The sequence below is a fragment of the Alosa alosa genome, chromosome 10 (genome assembly GCF_017589495.1).
Source record: "Alosa alosa isolate M-15738 ecotype Scorff River chromosome 10, AALO_Geno_1.1, whole genome shotgun sequence".
NCBI classification, from domain to species: domain Eukaryota; kingdom Metazoa; phylum Chordata; class Actinopteri; order Clupeiformes; family Clupeidae; genus Alosa; species Alosa alosa.
The window spans coordinates 25,546,716-25,552,218 of NC_063198.1; positions in this window are offsets into that span (position 1 = coordinate 25,546,716).

A 5,503-nucleotide genomic window follows, 5' to 3' on the forward strand; every position below is an offset into this window, starting at 1 on the left:
CAAGGGGAGTGCATGCACATCTGCAAAATTTAAAAAGGTGCTGGGTATAAGGCTTAGCCAACAATTGAAAAATAAAAAGATACCCGCACTCTGTTTCTATAAGCTCCCAGAGCGGTTTATTAACACAACGTTTCGACCAGAGGTCTTAGTCAGGTATCAAGAAGATGAGCGGGTGGGTGGTAGCCTAGAAATCTAGACGCGCCCCTAGCGGCAGGGCTAGTCTAGCAACTCTCTGTTGGCTTGTGAGCTCCAGAAATCGAAACTCAATCAGGCCAATGAAATCGTGTAAAGAGTCGTTAGGTGGGCTTAACATAATGATTGATGGCAGAGTTGCAACGGTTTGGCTTGAATTCCCTGCTACTTGAAAACAAATAAGATGGATGTTGCTGTTGGCTTAACAGTGTGACCACGAGTTAAGCTTTTATTAAGTTGGCAAACGTTTGAACTAGCCAACTAGCTCCGCTGGTGGGAAACGCATGGGACTCATAGTGCTGCCGCTGTCCTATTGCGTGCAGAGGAAATTTGAAAGACAACTGATTATCCCGCCCCTCGGACTAAGCACTGCGAACGGTGAGTGCCCAGACCCTACATTTTAATGTGGGTCTGGCTCGTCAGGCTAGGTGGGTGGAGATATATAGACAAAGTAGTGGGTAATGCCCCATGTCCACCAATCAGTCTGTCCTATCCATTAATGCATCAGACAATTGTAAGCAAATGGCCTATGTGGCCTACATCAGCCCACCAAGTGTTACAGTTGCATCAGTTCAATCCTTTGTATAGGTCATTATACATCAGACTGAAAAACACACCCAATCCCTCACAACAAGTGCCACACATTACAAGAAAAAAAGGAACATAAAAAAAAGGGAAAAGTTGATATTTCCAAGTGTCCAATGTCTTGTGTCAGACGAAAGAAGAGTAAATGTGCAGTATGGTCAATCTCACACACACGACAGATTTTTAGAAAATAATTAAAAACGTTTTTATAATTATAAAAAGGGTTTTATATCAAACTCCTTGTTCAGTCCAAATGGAGCCATGGTATTGAGGGCATGTATATAATAAGTTTCACGCTGTAAAAGCAGTCGTTCAAGGTCACCACCCCTAGGTAGCCGTTCCACTTTTTTAAATGCCCATATAGGGAAGGGTGCTGATATTGTGCCCAGCTTCTTTGAAATGTGCCGCTACAGGGTACAGATGTGAGGGATTGGGTGTGTTTTTCAGTCTGATGTATAATGACCTATACAAATTGTAAGCATATATCTCCACCCACCCGCTCATCTTCTTGACACCTGACGAAGACCTCTGGTCAAAACGTTGTGTTAATAAACCGCTCTGGGAGCTTATAGAAACAGTGTGCGGGTATCTTTTTATTTTTTATTTTTCATTTTAAAGGGGAACACAACATTTTCAATGCATATTTTTCAAGAATGAATAGCATATTTGTGAATTATGATTTTCACTTTGTTTGTGGGTCACAGGCAACCAAGGCATGTATAAAACATGGTACAGAGATTCATTTAAAGTGCACAAAAGCAAGATTCACAAAAGTGCAAAAGCAAGTTGCTTGAACACAAACCCAGTCGGCATGTGTACAACTCCCTCCACTTCATTCCATACATGTTTGCCTGAGCAGTAACTTTTGTTGTACTCCTCGTCTTTAAGATATCCAAGGAAGCATACCATGTGTTGACTTGCTTCCGTCTGTGGATATAATTGTTTTGTCTTTATCTCAAAGTTCTGACCTTCATTTTATTATATTTGGTTTCTTTGATTAGACTCGGGGGTTCGTTGTTCTCTGTAATGTGTGTAAATAAAATACTCAAACACCAGGTGCTTGATTTAAACATCAGTTTGTTTTCTCTACCCTATTTGCCTTTGTCGTAGAGATAGTGTGGTGAAGTGATGAGTCTCTCTTGTACTAAACCTAGGAGGGCCAGTGCAACCCCAAGAGTCGCAAACTCAGAGTAAGGAGTCTCCGTCAGAGCCAACTCCCCGTGGGTCCTCCCCGGAACCAGCCCCACCCAAGCCGACTCCACCCCCACCCAAGCCGACTCCACCCCCCACCACTCAGCAGCCCAAACCCCAGCAGCCTAAACCCCAGGGGGCGCCCGCACCCACACCTGCTCCAGGCAAGCCCACAGAGCTCCCTCCCAAACCGCAGTCCCCCAAGCCCCCTAAGCCAGTGCCTCCCGTTCGGAGAAACTCCAAACCTCAGCTCCAGCCAAAGCCCCAGACCCCACCTCCAGCCAAAGCCTTCCCAAAGCCAGCTCCACCTGAGGCCCAAAGCCAGGCTGCAGCTCCTACAGCAGCGCCGGCTGATCCTGGCCCGGCGCAGGTCCAGTCCCCAGCTAAACCCCAGCCCCCGCCTAAGAACATACCGAAAGATCAGCCACTGACTGAAGCCCCCGCTGCCACCCCACCTGCCCCTGCGGCCGCCCCAGCAGATGCCCCAGAACCCTCTGCCGTACCCGCCGCTGCTCCAAGCCAGGAACAGCCCCCTGTTGAGGAGCAACCACAGCAGAAGTCAACTCATCCCCTACTAAAGTAAGAGCACTCAGCAGCATTTCTTTAAGTCCATCATTATCATCTAATGCATGATGACTTACCAAAATATGTGCACTCTGTGTTGTTTCAGCAAATCTCAATCCCTGACCAATGCCTTCAGTGCCTTTGGTGACACGTTCCGCTCCAGCAACGAGGATGAAGCCAAGGCAGAGACCATTCGGAACCTGAGGAAATCTTTTGCCAGCCTGTTCTCAGACTAGTGGCTACATCTAAGCTTAACTGACCTATTTGTGTCCTGGTCCGAGATTCAGTCTATGTAAATGTATACGTTCTATCTTCCCTCCTACCTGGCTATATGTGTGAGTATGAATTTGAAATATGGAGAGTGTTTGTACAGTATCAGTTTGAGGTAAAAAAAAATATGTTTGTGTATGTGTTTATAAGTCCTATTGGTCTGAACATGGCTGTCTGTATAAGGAATGGAATGTTAATGTACTGTTGCATGGTTACAAAACATGGATGGCATCAGTGAGAGCAAAAGGAGGAGAGGTCATGTAGAGTTATCCTTCGTCCTTTGATGTTGTAGCCTTATTGTAACAGTGTGTTTTTCCAGACATGTAACTGAGACTTCTTTTCTTTCCTTTGCCCACCCCACTCTTGCATATATCTATAGATCAATCTCATAGAATTCAGTATAGAAACATTAGTTCAATAATACCTCTCTTAAACAAGTGTCTTTTCAATAAAGCAATCTTTCCCAGTTCCAAGGTTCCTATACTGTACTTAGTACTGCAGAGCTGGAGTGTTTCTTCCCAGTTCTGACTCTTCAGACAGATGCCCATGTTTTATCACCTGGCTTGGGATCAAGTTGCTTTTACCCATGAGTGCCATGTAAGAGGTAGTGCCCTTGCGTATTGTATCGTATTGTACGTGAGACATCTCAGGAGTTTTTTTTCTTTATTTTTGTAAATGTATTTATCTCTGCCTCCATACTGTTCATGTTGTGTTCTCTTTGTACACAATATCTGCTTTGCATGACTCGTCGAGGATTGTTTCTTTTCTGTACAGGTGTCAATAAAAGTGTGGCTCCACCATTCTATTTGTGTTTTAGCGTGCTGTGTGTTGGCATTGCGTAGCTACCCATGTGTGCCCATTATATTGTATGTCCTTGTACATCCATCAGCAGTAAGCTAAGCTGTTTCAGTGTTCCAAATTTCTGCCTGATGTTGTCTGCTCCTAGAGCTAAAGATTCACAGGCCACCATGAGCTTGATGCTCAATTCTTGGGTCAGTACACACATACAGCCAGTGATTATAAATAAAAGTATATATAGTATGACTGGTCATGTATGACTGAATTCTAAAAAATATGTGAACTAAGAAACAAATCTATGTGTGTATATAATCAGCAGAGGGCACTGTGACGCACAGATTAGGAAATCCAGTTTGCCGTCTCATTACCACGGCTTGGACCCCAATCAGATGACAGGTCCCAAAGGCTGTAGTCATACTTACATGCATTCAGTGTTTATACTGCAGTTCATGGAGCATGCTGCATTGTGTTTTTTGCTGTTCATAAACCAATGACTCCGAGTTTTAAAAAAATAAACAAACTGCTGAGTTGATGCTGTCTTGAGCTGTCAAGAGATCTACTGCCGATGGGAGATGTCGAGATTTGTGAGGTACAAGGGATGAACTATGGGAACCCAGTAGAACTGACCATTCTAAACAGGCCCACACAGCCTCATGGCAAATGATCTATTTGTTTTGGTGTGCTTCCCATCCCTAGAAGCCCCTCCAGTTTTTTACAGCACAGCAGAAGAGAAGCCTCAAGTGTAAACCTTTACAGCCAGAAAATTTTGTTCTGTGTTGGAAACAACTGAAAACAGAACAAAGTCACAATCAAAGATGGCTTTCAGAGATTCTTGCAGAATGTGAGAACGTCTACCACAAGTGTGTGTGTGTGAGTATTTATGTCTCTGTTTATGTGCCACCGCAGTTACCACACACTGGGTACAACTGTGACCCTTTACAACTGAAGGTGATTTCACATGAGAACAACCTGAGAGGATACCCACTGTATGGAAAAAAGCTGTAAGACTGACTGCTGACCCCTTAAAAGCATGTGTTTCTATAGACCACAATCAGAGGATAATCCTACAATTCATTGTTCATTTGAAAGATGTCGTTCTGTAGACATTTCGGAGGCAGAAGAAAGATCGTTCCTGATACAGTAGCCTAATTTATTGTCAACAGCATCTACGTAAGCAAAGATAATAAACATAGGCAGGGACTTACAGACTGGATGTCTCCATATAGGCCTATTATCACAACATTTACATATGGTTTATGATCAGTCAGAGAGGATTCCATATCACACTGAATTGCAAGGCCTAATGGCTAGGCTATATTGACCTGTCTTTAGATATTTAAATGAGTAAAAGTCACAAAAGTTTTAGTGGCTAATCCATACTTTTGAAAAATGCGTTGGCTTCAAAATGTGTTAAATATTCGTCCTCCGATACACACTGCACTGCTAATGTTTTGATATTAACCACGTAGGAAAATAATAGGCTACAAAAATATAAATAAAGGCCTAGCCTAAGTCTTGATGGGCTTCATTAGGCTATATCAAGCAACACTTAATGTTTTCTCATAAAGTTTATTAGGCTACATATTGTCTTTTGTCTCTATATGGCAAACACTAAAGGCAAACACTTTTTTAGATGAAAGAAGAAGAATGAAGCAATTTTGCGCAGAAATAGCCTACCTATCACCAAATCTGTTACAGACCTTGGAAGTTTCTGCCGTCTTTTGCTTTTTTCTGATAACGTGACAACTAGTCTATACGGAGCGCTGGGCTGAGTTAGCACTTCGTAATCATATTTCACATGATATCAAACCCCATTCGCGCTTTTCCGCTCTGGTCATTCCATGTCATTCCCGTAGGTGTTCCAATGGGAGGGGAGTCACGGTAGCCTATACAAAATGTGTCT